The sequence below is a fragment of the Equus asinus genome, chromosome 28 (assembly GCF_041296235.1).
Source record: "Equus asinus isolate D_3611 breed Donkey chromosome 28, EquAss-T2T_v2, whole genome shotgun sequence".
In the NCBI taxonomy this organism is placed as follows: domain Eukaryota; kingdom Metazoa; phylum Chordata; class Mammalia; order Perissodactyla; family Equidae; genus Equus; species Equus asinus.
Genome location: NC_091817.1, coordinates 42,136,842 through 42,155,449, shown reverse-complemented (window position 1 = coordinate 42,155,449; position 18,608 = coordinate 42,136,842). Strand labels below are relative to the sequence as shown.

At 45.0% G+C, this 18,608-nt stretch overlaps 1 protein-coding gene across 4 annotated transcripts in view; it reads right to left on the bottom strand.

Moving 5' to 3' along the window:
* WWOX (WW domain containing oxidoreductase) overlaps window positions 1-18,608 on the bottom strand; it is a 934,084-nt gene that overhangs the window by 1,977 nt on the left and 913,499 nt on the right. The gene's annotated exons all lie outside the window — the stretch shown is intronic.

The following is an 18,608-nucleotide window of genomic DNA, read 5'->3' as shown; positions in this document are numbered from 1 at the left end:
GGGCAAGAAATCACTTTGCTTTGCAAGCCATAATTAAAAATAATAGGCTGGTGTTCATAGGGACACACGGTAAGCACAGCTCTAATTTAAAACCAATAGAGTTTATCTGGCATCTTATGATTATTTATGTGCATCATGGCCCTTGCCGCATCGACTAATTATCAGCTGATAGGGAGGGGGGTTGCAGAAGAGGATGGAAAAAGGTAACTGGGGATAAGGTCACCATTAGGAAAACATTAAGGACATTCGATTGAGGGGAAATGCATTTCCGTCCCTACCCAAAGCTTACTGCCCAAAGCTTACCACTTTTCTCCCCCTGTAGGGTTTAAATCGTGCCCAAGGAGAGTGCTTAATGGAGCACCATCTCCCCAAATGCACTCACTGTGATTGCATTCTAGAACCATTGGGAGCCAAGGTCATTCTGAGAATCAGGGTCTCAAGGTGTTATAATTTTAGGAAAGTGCTATAAAGCCGACTTGGGCTTTTTTGATTGTTTGTTTTGGGATGGGGGGCTTCAGTGTCAGCATCTGTGGTCACATTTGAATTTGTCTGAAAACCAAACGGTCAAATACAGGCAGGTGGCATAATTGTAGGGAGGGCTGTGCGGTGGTGCGGGAGGGGAAAGAGGCTTGAGTTCTCATAATAACTGGCTGCTTGACCGTATTAGACAGGTCCCATTCTTCCAGAGTTTGAACACCTGACATGACTTCAACTTAATCAAATAGAAATTGGTTTGTTACTTCCCCAACCCCCTCACTGTGCCCACTCCCCAAATAGCCAGTATTTTCTTGGATTCAGCTGTTTCTTTTCAAATTGATTTGTGTGGCTCAAGTCTAATGGAAATAAGTACATGTCATCCAAATTTCCTTTCAGTGAATTATTATTCCTAATAACCCTTAGCTTAGCACCTGGCACATTTATCTAAAGACTTTCGAGTGGCTTATCTGACTCCTCTGCATCCCATGTGGAAAAAAAGGGAAGCAGAGTGCCTCTAAAGACAAATTGAAGGATGGAGATGCTCGTCCCACTAACTCAAGCCAATATCATCTTGGCCTCAATATTTCTTAGCAGAGTTCAGGTGAAGATGGGGCTTTGCATAATTTTCTGGATATCTGTCTTAGATTTCCATTTTACTTTGCAGCTGCCAAAACCACTAAAGAGTGGTCAGGTGATTTGCCATCAACTCCCAAGTGATGAGAGAATCCAGTTAGCTCATCCTCAAATCCAGGCTCCCCACTCCTACCTGAGGGTGGTTATAATAAAAGCATTCATACATCACGACAAATTGGCCTATCACAGCTGCACCAATCCTCAGAAAAGATCAAAGCAGGCCAGTTGGGAAAGCAAAAAGAGGAATTCTTCCAAACCCAACATAATACTTTGCCACTAGGACCTTCTAAAATGATATCATGTTGCACTCTTGCATTGATGGAACGGGATTTTTGCAAAGAAGTTCTGCACTCACATTGATTCAGAATCATGTTGATGAGGGAGCCAGGGGCATGCATTTTCCCTCCGTGGAATCTGCGAGCAATTGCAATTGACCTCATTTCATGTAAATCTTACATTTGGCTACCATGCTGAAAACCATAAATTTTAGAAAACCCCAGTCTTTGATCAAGAGCTGGCTTTGATTCCTTTGCCATTAGGCTCAGGGTGATAAACAATCTAAATCCAATCACAAGTGGCTCTGGCTTTGTAGAAGGACACAGCACAGTAGGGGCAGCTGAAAGCAGAGACCACCTTCTCCACTCTGAAGATCAACTGCGTACGTTTGGCAAAGTCACCCTCTCTGATTCTTGCTCGGTTCAACCCGCACTCGCTTTCCTTTCCTTTCTTGCTGGGCAGTTATATAGTGACATGACAGTATCTTCTAGCCCCAAACCCACTACCCTTTGGCTTCTCAGGGAATTCTCTTTTCAGCTGTAGCAATGGCAGCCTCTGAGTGACATCTTTATATAATCAGATATGATGACAGTTTAATAAAAAGTTGTAATTTTTGGTTCATCAGCTTTTCGGTCTGCCTATCAGTAGATTGAGACTGAGCCACGTTAGGGAAATCTCATTAGTAAATAAGCCAGAACTGCTGATACAAGATAAAACATCTTTAAACTGATAAAAAAAAATTTAAAAGAGCACTTTAATCACTGTCAAATGACTTTCACGCCACTTTTGGGGGCATCAGTACATATTCAGAAAAGATGAAAGAGCCATATATAAAGGAAATAATCTTAACAAGTCCTTTATAAAATATTTGAAGCAATGTTTTGCTATTTGTCACCACTGCTTCCTGATCCATCGTGATAATAGTGATGCCTTGACATATAAACATTGGTTAGGGCTGTGGGCTCCCCTAAATGATTTTTTAAGAACGATTTATCAGAAGCCTGTAGGTTGTATGAAGTCGCTAATCACAGGAACTGGGCGTGGCGTCTCCATCCTGTAGCCATGGCAGTGAGCTTGGGTGTGGATGACATAGGACTGAGAATTTCTGGGAAGCCCACTAGAGTCTTTAATCATGCCTGAATACCATTTCTGATCTAGTCAAACATTTGCAAGCTGCCAGAGGAGAACTACGCCATCACTCTTGACAGTGTATGTCAAATTATCCAGGATTCTTGGTTGGGATTAACATGAGAGCATCTTGGTAATAAAGCCTCATCATTCTCTTTCAGAAATCATTTGTTAGATTTGCAGCACAATCTTCAACTACAGAAAGGTGGGATTTAGAAAGCAGTTGTTTATTTATAGTTGGGTCTGAGATCTAAATTATCCACCCTTCCAAACCCTTTGTTGGGATGAAAATGTTAAGTAGCTGCTTTTCATCAACATTTATTTGATAACTGCTAGCCATCAATTTGTAGCTGTCAGCATAGAATAAAAATGAATATTGACTCTTTGAAAGGAAAAGGTACAGAGGTTCCTGATAAACAATCTATAGGAAAGAAAAAACCCCCCACATATAAACAATTGTAATGCATTGGTTAGTACTCCAATATAACTTACGTTTTAATAAGGATACATGTTACACAATTGATGTTTAGTTTCAAGTTTCTCTATTTTAAAATGCATGCTCATTAAAAGAAAGAATAGATTCCTGTCTAAAAGTAGATTTAACTATGAGACGTATAAAAAACATAGACACATTATCATGGAATATCTATATATTCAGTGATTTTGAGAGTCGTAGATGTTCTAAGATTGCTTTATTACAGACATATCCATACCAGGACGTTGCACAGCAAATGTCAAATGAATCAGTTTAGGCAAAAAGTTGAGTTGTGTGAGGGGATGCGTCAGGGAGCCTAGATCGGGCTAGGAACCCCAAGGTCAGGGAAGAAAGCAGAGCCCTCTCGGAAGCGGGCAGTGGTTACCGTGCTGAATTCCCAGGACAAAGAGGGTGTCTGAAATGAGCAGGTGTAGCAAGAAGGAAAGAAGCTACATCTTCAAACCCTTGAAACTTTCCCTGTCCCTCATCTGGGTCTGCTAGGAAAGAAAACACCTTCCAAATGGAAACCAGCTGCCCTGACTGAGGCTCTGCAAACACGCAGGGTCCTTTATCACAGAGCTTCAGGGGGGACGAAGGAGAGGGCATACGTGTCACAGAGGGAATAAATGGCTACCTCCACACCCTCTCTGTCTTTCCCTGCCTCCCCACAACACTCCCGAAACAAGAGTTTATAACCACGCTCCTGGGAAAGCGCAACGCAGTGTTTTGGAATTCATCTCTGGATACCTCGGTGCTTGGCACCCCTTCCTCAAAAACAATTATGGTTTAAAGCTCTGATTTGAAAGACGAACAAATGCAAGCTGCTCCAAAAGGTTATGTGTTCCCTACTTACCATCTGAGAACAATCTTTTAAGCCGACAAACTAATGTATTCCTTTAGTTCGTAGAGTAATGTGGCTTGTGTAGGAATGAGGCTCCGGGGCCTTCCCCGTTAGCGTGACCACAACCAGCAAGTGGTCCTCTTCCTCCACTGTGATGCCATATAATTTAATTGTGATCATGGAATTAGTGCTTATCAACCAACACACCAACTTCCACCAGAATTACGGGAGACAGTAGAAAAGAATGGAGAACTCAACCCAAAAGGACTGTGTCCTCCAACTTGCCATGCTTTTCTAGTGAGTTGTCAGAAATGGGGACAAGTCAGGTGGTAACAACGGCTAGCATTTATTGAGAGCTTACAACTTGTCAGGCAGGCATTGTGTGGAAAGCTTTAAAGCATGATATTCTTACCCCTACACAGCTCTGAGAGCCAGGGACAATGATTATTCCCATTTTCAGAGAAGTCCACTTAGTATCAGAGGCCAAAAGCAATTTGTTGAAAGCCACACAGATAATCACACAGATTGACCCACTCCGGAATCCATCTCAGCTGCTCTACAAAACTTCCTTCCCAAATACGTGACACGGTAATTTGCATGTGGCCCATTCCTTCATCTGTGTCTCCCATTTAGCTGAGGTTTCCTTATGAGACCTCTTTACCTCCTTCTCTGCCAGGCCCTATCTGGCCACAGTGTGACGCCCTGACATGGCCTAAAATGAAACGTGTGGGTTGTTATGTCTTCACTTGAAAAATGTTAAAAGGGGATTTTTCCATTGTTGATTTAGTCAGTGAACTAAATTGAAATTATATCCATTTGGATTAACAAAAATGAAGACTCAGCGCCACCTCAGAAGATCCAATAGCAAATGACCCTCAACAAAAATGTCATCTGATTCAAAATGCCACCTCCGGGTGCCAGACTTGCCCAGCTGAGGAACCTACGCTTGGACCATAGACTTTTTTCAAAGCGTGAACTGAACCACAACAAAAACAGTGACAGCTAAGCCATTTCCATCTTATAAACTCATATACACGTAAAATGAGTGTGGCCTTTCGGAGGATACTACCTGACACGTTATGTCAGGGTGTGCAGAGGAAACTCTGACCCATTCCCGTTCCCCACCCTCCCCCTATTAATTCCTAACAAATTAATTGCTACAAGTTCCTAACAGTTGATTCCTACAAAGGTTTTAAACAATACAGGCTTAGATACATGCAAATACTTCCTGCAGGTATCGAAATATAACTTTCTTCACGGCCTTTGGGAGTTTTGCTAACTCACAAGCTGTTCTTAACATTTATTAAAGAAGGGAAATCCACTCAATTTCTCACATAGAAAAAGGGAAGATGATCAGGAAAGCAGATATTTGTTTTAAATATGGAGGCTTTAAAAATCTTAGAGAGTGTTCTGGAGAATCCATTTAGATCACGTTCCGATCTTACCCCTTACCCCACTAACACGAAGGACAACGTGTTGACATAGGATGTTTACCTCTTGCCACAAGGAAAGAGTTTCTTTGCTAAAAACAGGTTCACAAGTGTGGAAAGCCTCAGAGTTTCCTTTGCAGACTGTCTCTTATACGGCAGGTGAAGGAGTGTCATTCCCCAGGTGACATTGGGGACACAGTCTATGAGGAGGGCTTGATGGCAGTTGCTCTGAGAGCTAAGCAGTGGCATACGCCAATCCATCACCAGAAATGCAATTGCTCCTAGCACAGGCCACAACCCCAAATTGCAAAGGATATCTTGAGTGAAGTGTTCGAAAGGGAACAAATGTGTTACAGCTTTCAAATAACAGCCATACGTCTACAGGCCTCCATTTGGAGAAAATCTACAAGGTGACATGGACCCTTTCTTGTCTGCAGTTCCAGCATACCAAATATTATGCCCGCAAATCCATGTCAGATGACAAAGGCTACACCATTCTCCTTGACGAAAGACATGAGTTTCTAGCGAGATCATGAAGGAGTTTTAAGAGATTGACTTGAAGACCAGGGCAGAATGAGTTGGAAAGTCAGGAGGGGCGTTGCTCTTATTTCTGAGAAACATTTGCAAGAACAAGCCCAGGGACCAGTAGGTTCCGGATGGAAAGCTGGAAAGGATTTTGTAAAGACAGAAGAATATATTTGTCTTCGCTAGCCTTAAGCTTTGGGGAGGAATGGGCAGCCAACCCCAACCATCCAAAGAGCTCCAAAGCCATGTTTGTTCTGGGAAGGTCAAACCTGGGAGCATTTCCACTCAGGCTCTCGGCAGGATCTAAGGGCAGAGTGACCTTGGTAGACTTTCAGAAGCTGTGTTTTCAATTTGATGAACCGTTCTGAACTTTCCCTTGAAATAAATGAGGCCCTTTTCACACCTCCTTCGTGTTCCAGAATCCCCGCCATAAATGTTCCAAGGGTTCCATGACAGATTTATGTCTGGTCTCCAAAGAGTGGAGGCGTAATATTTAGAATGATTTCATCTTTCTGAGACCTGCTGTTATTCTGAGGATTTAGACATGCTTCGGTGGGGTGGGAAGTACTCCCAACGAGGGAAGGGAACAAGAACAGCTTAAGTACAGTCCGGGTGGGCCATACTGTTCACGCTTGTTCCACCTTCCACTTGTGCCTGCCAAAGATGTTCTAGAACTGACTGGGCCTGAGAAATAGTCTCACTAAAAATAAAAGAACACTATGTCTATATCCGTGAAAGAATTCGAGGGCGTTCCCTGCCGATGCTGCCTGGAATACCCACATTGCTCAAAGTACAGTTTCTTATCAAGTGGGGAGTTCTCTGGCCAGGGTGGAAAATTGTATTGGGGTATCCATTCTTCTATAGGTTAGTTTGAAATGGCTAAGCAGAAGAGCCATAGAAATTTGTCACCAAAATAAATTTGTCATCCTTCCACACCGGACAAATCTGATGGCCTGTTACAGAAAATTTCCAATTGGGCCACCTCGATGCTAGTGCTGAAGGACTATTGAGTGTTCATAAGAGATAGAAGAAGATATTTAGCTTGTGTTTTTGAAAACTTTTCCATTTTTACTCTACTTCTTTAACCTCGGTTATAGCTAGCTCTGTCTACTGTATATAAATGTATGCCTCTGTATTAGCCATGTATACTGAAAGAAACCTTTGAAATTATTGCCAGGCAGAATTAACGGGTTCAGTTCTAATATAATGGTGCAAAGAATATCTTCAAAGTCAGGTGAAACGAACAGCTCCTCCCTTCCCTTCTTCTGCACAGAATCACTCCGCTGAGTCGGCCTGTCACATTGGCTCTTTTAGAAAACCAAGAGCTGACTGTTTTTGTGAGCGTGCAGGATTTCAGGGCAAACCCCAAACAAGCTGTTTGTTCAGATTTTAAGGTTGACAGTTCATTTACACTTATGTCACAAACATATTCTACCACTCGGGTAATAAAACTCCCAGAGTCTTCCGATGGGGCAGCCTCGGGCTAAGAAATTAACTCTTAACTCTGTCTTTCGGAAACGAATTAAGAGAATGGACTTTGGAGGAATTCAGATCTTGCAGGCAGGCCCCCATGTCCAGCCCCCTGTTGGAAGTCGAGCATGTCTGCCTTCGGTTTGTGCATTTTCATAGAGCGCTCACTCGAACAGATCATTTCTCAGGCCTGAAGACACTGGCCTTGTTAATATTTCATTTAGAACATACTGCGGAGAGTGTCTCATTTATATTACTTCCATAATTAATGGTGATGGCTTAGGTACTGCCTTAACACAGAGAGATCTCGCCACAGTGGTCGATGGGTAATGAGAAACAATAGATATTTCATTCACCAGCAGCTTGTTGCTAGTTAGTGGGAAATGATCATGTGTGCTGTTGCTTTAATTGCCAGGGTAAATAATTCTGCCTCGGTGTTAGTGAACATTTTAAAGCACTTGATGCAAATAGACTAGAAACAAAACAAACAAAAAAATTACCTTGATTATGCAACACCTTAGCATAGAAAGTTACAAAGGTATGTCTCTTTTTTAAAATTGCATTCTATCATGCAAATATTATCTAAATATGCATGTGCTGACTCCTCATCTACTGTATTTTAGGAAATACAATTAGGCTGCCTTTCTCTTCTCCTATGTAGACTGTAAATAACTGTAGATCGGCCTCTTGTTTCCCTATGTAAATATATGTAAATACTAACAGGCTATGCATGCTGATATTCTGGGCAATTTCAGGTACTTTTATAATCTGAAGGCATGTACTTGAACCGGTTTGTTAAAAGGAAAAGAAAAAACTCTCTCAAACTCTTTGAAGCTGAATAGAAATTAAAGATTTCTTCCTATTCTGCTGTGGCGTCCTTTATTTGCCTTCTCATTTCTTCTGCACAGAGTACCCCACTCGGGTCCTCTCACCCTCTCCCAGGAAAGGGAGACTTGGGCATACAGCAGGCCCAGGAATGATGCCCGAGCTATCTGGTTTGGGTTTTTACACACTTTCCTTGAGTTCTCCAAGGAATTTCTAGAATCATAAGATGGGCATTTTGGATTTTTCTAGCAAAAGAACCTAGGGTAAAAATAGTTTATAATCATTGTTACCCTTCTATGTGCCAAGCATCGTGCTAGTCCTTTACGTCCCAAAACCCTGGGAAAGGACCCTGTCATTCTCATGTCAAAGATGCAGAAACTGAGTTACAGGAAGTCTAGCATTTACCTAAAGTGACAAAATGATTAAATGCCTCCAAAACCCCGATTCTTTCCTGTATACCAAAGGTCAGTAAACGTTTTCTGCAAAGGGTCAGAAAGGAAATATTTTAGGCTCTGTGGGCCGTACAGTCCCTGTCACAACCCCTCAAATCTGCTGTTGTTGTTGTGAAAGCAGCCACGGACACCACAGACACAAACGACCGTGGCTATGTCCCAATAAAACTTTATTTACAAAAACAGGCAGTGGGCCAGATTTGGCCTACTCTGTTTGCCAACCTCTGCTCTACACTCTGCCAAAACTCAGTTGCTCTTCAACAGATGGTTAACATTTCTCTGTTGAGCATGTTTATGTGTTTGAGGGACCGGGGAAATCATCAGATCAATTGAAAATCTTCTCTCTCTTCCCTGTAAGTAGCAACACTATTCGTAGAAGTCATGAAATAATGAGAGGAGCAAAAAGGAAGTTCCTTGAGCTTATAAATCAAGCTGTCTTCCTCAGACAAATTTCATTGCCATTCAATTTAGTTATCTTTTGTTTTCATAAATGGGGATGGAGGGGAAAAAAATGAAAGACTAAGGTAAGAAAAAAAAAAGAAGGAAATTGGGCGACACTCATTCTGCAATGAGGGGAAGGAGCTATTACCTCAGGTATCTATGGAAACCGAGCAGCATGCAAACTTTTTAATGGTTGGAAAGCCGCGTTTCTGTTTGAAGATGTTTTTCCCAAGTAGGATGCTTCAGTGTAAATGCATTCATTGACAGTTTCCTTTCGGACTTTTTCATTGAAGTTTCCAAACTTAATTTGATGGCACAAGGAACTCTCTGGAGCCCTTGAAGAATGCTGTAAAGTTAGGTCTTTAGGAAACTGAGCTGGCTCTGGCATTCTGTACAAATTCCAGCCAGTGCTGCAAAGCCAGTGAAGAACAGCCCTCACTCCCTGTAGCTCCCTTTAAAGAGCCCCGTGGCTTCACCTGGGGAGGGGAGAGATCCTTTCTAACCTCTGTTGAACAGGAACCAATATCCTCCCTTCAGTCCCGGAGGCAACTGAGGAGAAGGAGCAGGAAGAGGAAAGATGTAGGTATTTTTGCAAATTGAGTGGCAGTGTGGGATGGTGGAAAAAGCCCAGGAGCTGAAGCCAGAAACACTTGAACTCAAACTCCGGCTTTGACACCTGGCAGCTCTGTGACGAGCCACTGAGCCTCAGTCTCCTCACCTACGAAATGAGCATAATTACAGCCCCTTCACGCGGTTCTCAGGAGAATTAGTGAGAACATTTGGCCATTTCTTCAGTACACAATAGATACTAGTTCAAAGGTAGCTACAATTCTCTTCATTAAAAGTTTACAGATTGAAATATCTCGCCTTTCCTTCATTCAAGGTACTTAAAAGTCAAGGGGAAATACTTGCCTTCTAGGCAAGAAGTTCAAGTGGCAGTCACCTTTCTCACCAACCCTCACCCAGCATCTCTGGGCGCCATGCTGGCTATGAATTCCACTGCTCCTCTGGTCCCCTGGTCACAGCAACCAGAACCGAGTTCACATCTATGTCCCTGGGGCACCGACATTTGAACAACGGCCACAATCATTTATTAAGCGCTATAAAATTCAAGATGCCACCCCCCCCCCCCGCCCCAGGCCCTTTGCACATATCTCCTCTAAATCTCTAAATCTCCAAATATCCCTGTACAATGATGGCTAGAGAAAGGAATGGACAGATGGAAGGACAAGGAAGGAAGCAAGTGCAGTACAAAAACAGTGCAGTAAAAATGTAGACTCTAGGTGTTGGGTGGATGGGTGGTTACTACAATAGCCTTCCAAATTTTCTATTTGAAAACTTTTATAATAAAACGTTGGAAAAATCTTACATATCTGTCCCATTTTATAGATGACAAGTGGTATCTGAGGGACAGAAGCGGTATTGATTGGCCTAGTGTCCTCCACCTAGTAAGTAGTGACATCCGTTTTGACATCCATGCCCACTGTCTCGAGTGTTCCTTCCATAAGGGGCCTGTATGCATCTTTATTGTCCCTTTATTGTAGGCTCAATACACTCTGCCTCTCATTCTACCAGTCGAATTTTTGCCTCAAAATGTGAAAAGTGGCTTTCCCACACTATTCCCACCAGGTCCCCAACTCAGAGCCCAGAAATTAGTTAGCTCAAGAGCCAGAGTGACTCATGTTGAAGGGTTGTGAACACGTGTCCATTCATTTCGTGGCTATTTAGCTGGCTTTTGATTCTAACGGAGTCCCTAAAGGCAGAGGGCTGTTGTCACTCGCTGCAAATGTTTCACCAGGTGCAGAAATGCTGATGAGAGTGTCACGTTGAAAGTGTGACTTGGACCCAAAACTCTGAGATGGAGAGGTGGGCTGACTGCATGGGAGATGAGGGCAGCTGGATGACCATCAACCAGCTAACCAGCCTCAGATGCAGAATTGACGCTGTCAGAGGCAAGAGGCGAGGGCTGCTGGCGTCCGGATTGCACTGGGATGGTTGGATGGGGAACCCTCTGGGTGGTCCTGCCCCTCGCACTCTTCCATCTGGCCATGGCAAACTACAAATTTTAGAAGGTAGAAGACAATTTCAGCCCAATCCTGATTTGGGCAGGCCTCCCAGGGAGCCCATTCAGCAACCGTGCTCTGTTTCCTAACTCCAGGTTTAAACTTTTCTCTTGGTCAGAAATTCTCCTCCTAGCTCCCCCCTTCCCTTCAAACTCTAGGAGAGCTGAAGCCTGCGTACCCTCTGCCTTTTCGTCTGACCTTTAGAGACTCGCCTGTCACCTGCCCTTGTGCCTCCCTTTAGCCAGATCCCCCAGCCCACCTGCAGTCTTATCACAGACGTCACTGTCCAGCCCTTTAACTGTCTCCCTTCCAGACTCATCCTGAGTCCTGCACGTCTTGGCCATGGAGAGTATGAGGCCGTAACAGCTGCCTTAGGGAGGGTTAATCCAGTCCCAACTGTGATAGCCAACAACAACAACAACACAATAATGATAATGGTAATGGCCTGTCTATCATGTGTCAAGGACCTATTATTACTTCTGATTCTCACAACAATCTCACCTGCAAGGTATTATTGTTGAGCAAGAGGTGAGGCTAAAAGGGGTGAAGTAAGTCACACCACATGCCAGCTCAGCTCCAAGCTGAGTTTGTCTTGGTTCAAATCCCACACTCTTGCTCATGAGTAACGCTCCCTCTGACCCCACACCCTGCTCACTCTAGGGCGCCCTGGAATTGTGCATCAATGTGGACAACTAGCCCCAATGGGCTATGTAGTCCCTCTCTGGGTGATTTGATCGCTCTGCTCCCTGCCCACAGAGCCTCAGGGACCTTGTTCTTCCTCTCTGAGCTCCACTTCTCAGTCCTCAGACACACCCCTGGCTTCTGGCCTGGTGTCCTCAGCTCCGGGAGTGTCATTTCTGCCTGCATTTGATTTTGGACAATACCCCACAAGAGGTCTGAGGCCCCTCCCCTGCAGTGTTCCTCTTCTGCAAATTGCTTCTCATGCAGAGGAGGTCTTGGAGGCTGGTGAGGCTCGGGTGAATGGTCTGGCGTTTGTGGGCCGTCTGGCCGCATCCATCTGGGCGGGCTCACGTTAGCCCACTGCAGTCGGAACTCTCCTGCCCTCGCAGTTCAGAGAAATGCTGAACTCATGACAACGGGGTACACTGAGGAATATCTTACTCTGCTTTTTTCCCCTCCAGCTGCCACACCTGATAGGATTCATCCTCTCACAATTGCCTAGCTTGTGAAAAGGAAGGCACACAAACCCGTTAGTAGCTACCAAGCAAAGTGTCAGCAAGGACACAAGCCAGTTGTGTAGTTGGTCCTGGAATTGTCAAGGTGGTTGAAAATCTGTCCTCTACTGGCTGTGCCCTCTGGACTCCTGATTGAATGACTTTACAAGGCAATCCTCTTAATGTATGAATCCCATATGGGGCCTGGAGACCTTCCGTGGCACTTTCTAGGTGCCAGCCCTAGAATTTTTGCTGAAATCTTGCAAGAGCCTTATGAAGGTATTATTAGCCCCATATTATTTATAGGGAAACTGAGGCTCAAGCAAGTCAAATGACTTAGTAACAAATAACTCCTGTTTACTGAGTTCTGATTACGTGTCACCTGCCTGCCTCACACAAGGGGATTCATGTCCCTTTAACACTTCCAGTGAGGGTCTGCCCTGTGCCAGATCCTTTGTGAGGCACTTTGCATCCACTATCCCCAATTTAAGGCAGGGTCCTAAAGCCCAAAGAGGCAAAAGTTAAAGAGCAAGTGGCAGAGTCAGGAGCTGAATCCAATCACCTGGGCTCCAGACCCTCACTCTTAGCAATGGCATAAGGAGAAATAATGTGTTCACACTCTGAGGGAAGCAGAAGTGTTGCACACGTGTAGGTCATGATTTTGCACTATCATCACAGCAGATCTTTCAACAACAATAAGTAGCTAACACTTCTTGAGCATCCCAGGCTTGCATTGGATGATTGATGGGCATTATCTCATTTATAACACTCCCATTTGACAGACGTGGAATCTGAGGTCCAGAAAGGTTACCCAATTTGCCTAAGGCCACAGAGTTAGTAAGTGGTGGCGCTGGAGTCTGAACCTGGGTTGTCCATGCCCTTAACCCCTTTGCTGCATGGCATCTTGGGCCACAGAATTCAGGCCCTCACAATGATGTTTGTCACTTATCCAGTGGTAGGATAAATGTCTCTAGTTAGTTGCTCCACAAGGGGCATCTTGGACTTTTGAGTATGATGCTGAAACTTGGATGGAGGCCAGGGCTTCAACTATCCATGAAAAAATAATAAGAGAGTGATTCCATGTGTTGGTCACCTCCAATCTGTGATCGATCAGAGGACGGAGCAAGTCCTACGAAGGAACAATCTCTTATTAAAAGGGTAACCTTTTAAGAAGAAAAAAAAAGGAGAGGAGTTTATTTCCCTTACTTGTTTTTAATATTTGCTGTTCTCTAAGGCTACTTCTTGTTCCCTAGATTTTGGTAAAGGACCAATTGATTTAACTGTTACACATATAAGGGCAGGCCCATAATTGCTCCAGATTTCAGTCCTATTTACTCCCTCCCTAGAGGCTGAGAAGCATGATTTCCTGGTAACTAGAAACCTAGAGCTTCAGATTCAGGACCACAGTATGTCCAGGGTCCATGCATCAACCACTTCCCATCATCATGGTGAGATGTTCCCTGTCCTTTGTCCTGGATGTTCATGTTTTCACCATAATAAGTAGGAATTATTGGGAACAAATAAATGAATTGCCAACCTGCAGGTTTTGTCTAGTATTACAGACTTGCCTTTCTACGGCAATCAGAAATCCCAGAGTACTACCACTACCACCCCTTTGTAGGGGTGAGGAGTATAATAAGATAATTAATATTTACTTTCCCATGAGTTGCTTTGCTTTGCTTCAATGACACATCTGTGAAAAGCGGGTTGGTGACACTGGTATATTGATAAATGTTTAACAACTGGCGCACTGGAGCATGGAGGGAGGAGGCAGCCTTGATTTGTAGCGTCTGCTAAATCCCATGGTGGAAATACTCTTGACGGGACCATCGGAATGCAGAGTTGGGAAGACACACAATCAGCTCTTAAAAGCTGGTGTGATCCTGTTCCAGCACTCGATGAGTTGGGGACCTAGGAAATGTAGCAGTAGGAATTGTTTGTGAAGATCATGAGACATGACAAAACAGGTCAGGACCTCAAGGTCATAAACCACTGGGGCATGTCAGGCACTGTGGGAAAGTATAAACCCAAACCAGTCTGGGAAACCTGGGGACCAGAGTGACATAGACTTGGGACTTTTAGATATTGTTCAAGTTGGTCCCCATGACCTAAAAGCTGATTCCACTCAGGTGGCTCCCTGGCCCAAGGTCACCATAATTGCCAACATGTATTGAGTCAGTAATGAGTCCTAAACATTGTTCTAGAGACTTTGTAACATTGTCTCATTTAATATCGCAACGTCTCTGCAAGGCAGAGATGAGGAGACTAAAGTTTAAGGAGTCGGACTTACACAGAGCTCTTGAAATGCAGGGCTGGGACCCAAACCCAGATCTACATGGCTCCAGACCTCATCATCTCCCTGGCTTCCTAGGAAACTGTGTTCTCTCTGAGTTCAGCATCCTTGAAAACAGCACATGTGTTGCCTTGGGTCCTTTCTACAACAAGTAGAATCCAGATATTATAACAAATACATTTGTCTCCCCCCCAAATGCCTCCCATTGAGGGATACAGGATCTGGGGCCCCCTGGAGTTGTGGTTGAGAATAAGAAGATATGGGAGGAGGGAATGGAGGCAGGGTGGGTGGGTGGGGGGTCAGGAAAAGAAGGACAGGCCCACTCCTGGGATTGGAAATCTCAGGACAGAGGATGATTATTTTTCAGGTATTAACGGAAGTTGGGCAAATACAGACTCAGAATTTACTCCTTTTGCCCAACGTCACGAGCCTGGTGAGCAGAGATAACCCTTTTGGTTATCCCAAACATATGGTTAGGGCCCACGTTCTTAAGCTGAAGGTGCCTCGGTTCATTTTGTCCACCAACAGAGGAAGACACAGAGAAGAGGACGCTGTTTGTTCACACTGCACTTCTATCACTTTATCAAAGGTGCCAAACCTCGAAGCTGCTTTTGGTTTTGTTACTTCCTCAACTGAACGCACAAACAGCTTCCTACCAATTACATTGCATGAGAAGAGTCTGTCCTAGAACTTGGTGACATCCTTGCTCCTGCTTTCAAAAAGAGTAGTTTAAACAAACATACTTTTCTTGCCTGTTTACCAAATCTTACCCATATGGGAGGAATAGCATTTTCAAATAAGAAATAGAAACCAACAATGTAGGGAAGGAAAAAGTGAAATTTTCCTTCCCTTCTCACCTGAAATTCCTGACATGTGTATATCTAGAATGTCAAATTAATGTCGCCAACTGATTTTGCTCTAGGTTTCCAAGTGCTGCCACCTGGATTGTTTCCCCAAAACACAGCACTTCTCTCATCAGACTGAAGCATCACCCCTCTCACGGCTGGCTCCTTCACAGGGTGTAATTTCCTAGTCTAGACCAGCTGAACTACTTTTCCAGCTTTCTCTTCTCCCTCTCCTCTATGCATGGGCTCTACAGTTAGGGAAGTATGGCTTCAAAGGCAGCCAGGACACTGTAGTGGATACTGTAGTGTGCTGCCAAGATTCCCAGTCTGGACCAGGAGGCACTCACTTCCCTAGCCGCTGGGCTGTTGCTTGCCAAAGGCTAGGTCCCTCCTCAGGAACTGCCCCCAGCCAATGCGAACTGCCTTACCCGAGGTTGCACCCCCCTCCAGGAGGCAGCCCACCTCAATGACTGCCTGGCCTCTTTGCCCCAATTCAGGGCATCACTGAAGGGTCTCCCTGGCTTCAGTCTTCTCGGGACTGGCTGAAGGGTCTGCTGCTCCTGCATCACAGCTCAATCCTCCCTCTGCCCCGTCCTGCTTCCACCCTCCCCCACAGGCGTGGATCCCAAGAGCGCGCCCCAACAATCCTGCATTCCAGTCTCAGCTGGGGAGTCTGCTTCCCAGGAGGCCCAACATATGACAAACAACAGCTGGGTGACTTTAAGAAATATATTTAACCACTCTGAGCCTGTTTCCTTGTCTGTAACTTTGAGATACAGTATACCCACAGAGTACTCTTGATAACTAAATCAGACTGTGTATGGAATGTGGGGCTGGCACACAATGCTTGACAGATAGCAGAAGGATGGTGGTAGGAGAAGTAGTGGCAGCTGTCATGGGTGCTTGTGCTGCTTTCTGCCCACATGAACCTTTCTTCTCCTTTTTTTTCTTTTTTGTTTTTTTGCTTTTTTGTGAGGAAGCTTGGCCCTGAGCTAACATCTGTTGCCAATTTTCCTCTTTTTTTGTCTTTTCTCCCCAAAGCCCCAGTACACAGTTGTACATCCTAATTCTAAGTCGTCCTAGTTCCTCTCTGTGGGATGCCCCCACCGCACGGCTTGACAAGTGGTGTGTATGTCTGCCCCCAGGATCCGAACCGGCAAACCCCAGGCTGCCGAAACGGAGCACTCGGACTTAACCACTCAGCCACTGGGCCAGCTCACGATCCTTTCTCATCTTTGTTTGGGGGAAATGGCACGGTGAACAAAGCATAGACTTGTGGAGGCTTCTGGTTAGACATGGCAGATTCAATTCAGGCATTTTTGTCTGCACTCCCTCCAGAAACTCTATTGAAAGTATAATAAAGGGAAAAAATGTTTAACTCAGTGATCAAGAAACATCAACAAAACATTCTGGAAGATGGGAAGCAGATGGAGAAGTGGTAACTCCTGACTCAGCAGAGCGGTGCCTACGGAAGAGGAAGGCCCCGAGAAAGGAGCCAATTCACACAACAGAACTCAGGAACCGAAAGGAGGTGGCAAAGGCTGGGAATGGGACGAGGAGCACTGGTAGGACTTGCCAATACTGTGTGTGACGTCGGAGCAGAGTTCTTGCACTGGGTGGGCATTTGTTAAATAGCTCCGGTCATTACGAAGTTCAGATGTCACCTTCTCTGTGAGTTTATAACAGAAACCTCTCCTTACCTTCCTGCACGTCCCGAATCCTATTATGAGGTTGGGCGGGTGCTGTTAGGCTATGACCTCATGAAGTGAGGTCCCTGGTACTCAGGCCAGTGCCTGGCACACAGTCAGTGCTTAGCAAATATTTCTAAAGAGACGGATGCATGCATGATTGAAAATTCTAGCAGGGCAATGGAAAAATATATCAATCAAACTCAGTTTCTGCATGAACAAAATGACTGGTCAAGCTATTTCCTTTCCAAATAATTGTCGGTGTGGTTTTGACACAGTTGTTCTCTGCAAGTCATGACTCACTTTAGAGCTACATTTATATGATGCTTATTACATGCCACACACTGATCTGAGCTATGTGCTCGCTCTCTGTCAACACACACACACACACACACACACACACACACACACACACACACATTTATCCTATGACAACCCTGTGATACAAATTTGTTATCAAACTCGTACTCCATGACTCCAAAGGCTGTGCTAGCACAGAAGGCAAGGAGCTAAAGAGGGTGCTTCATACGTCCTGGGGAGCTTTCCCTAGTCTCTGAACTTGCTTTCCAGGTGCAGATTTCTGCAAGGCTCCCAGCCCATGGGGTTAGCTGTTGCCTGTAGACACTTTGGGGTGGAGGGAAATGGGCTCAGGTTCAGCCTCCTGGAGTCCTGTCTCTCTATAGCTGCAGGGCTACCCAGAGTGTGACTCCAGAAGGAGAGGAAATGCCATCACATAGAAGGCCTTGGCATTTTGATGTCTGGTCTTACCCCTGAGAAACCAAACCGGTAATGCCGAAGCCTTGCACCCTCCACCATTAGGAGGGCATGGCTTGATGAGATGGACAGAGCCCTAGTGGATAAGCAGACTGTTTGGGGAAAGAACCAACCAGTGCCGCGTCCACGGGGATTTTGTGGTCGGTTGTAGGGCAGGTGCCGAAGTGAGCTCAGGCCAAGGTATTTATAAGGTTAACCTTAATCCTGCCTGCCTGCCTATTCAGCTTCCCCCGCAATTCCACCCCTGTGAGAGGGGCTCGGCTTTGCAATGTTCCAGGTATCCTGGCCTATCTTTGCTCAAAGGGGGACTCCCTTCCTTTATCAATGGGGTCTCACTTGGAGTCCTTGGCTGGCTAGGTGACCTGCAATAGGAAAAGGGGGCTGAGGGTTTATTTTCAATATTTTTTAAAAAACGAAATGAAAAGCATACTTTATCCACAGAGAGACCACACAGACTATTACTTAGCCAATCTGATTTGTTGGGTAGACAACACCTCTCATAATCTGAGGCCCCACCGAGGCAGAAGAGAGAGGGGTCTTCTGTAAGGATAAGGCTCGGAAGCACTGCCCACCAGTGAGGCTCCTTCTCATCAAGCCTCTTCCTGATTCAAGTCTCAGCGAGACACAAAGAGTAAGAACACAGCAGGGACAAGGCTGCCATTGGCTGGCATTTGGGGACACGCCCTGCAGCCACTGAGGCCCCCTCTGCTCCAGGCACAGCGCTGAGAGCTTCTATCACACAAGTGTGAGTTGTCACAACAGCCCTCCGAGACTCTCTGGTCCTCACTTGCTGGCCC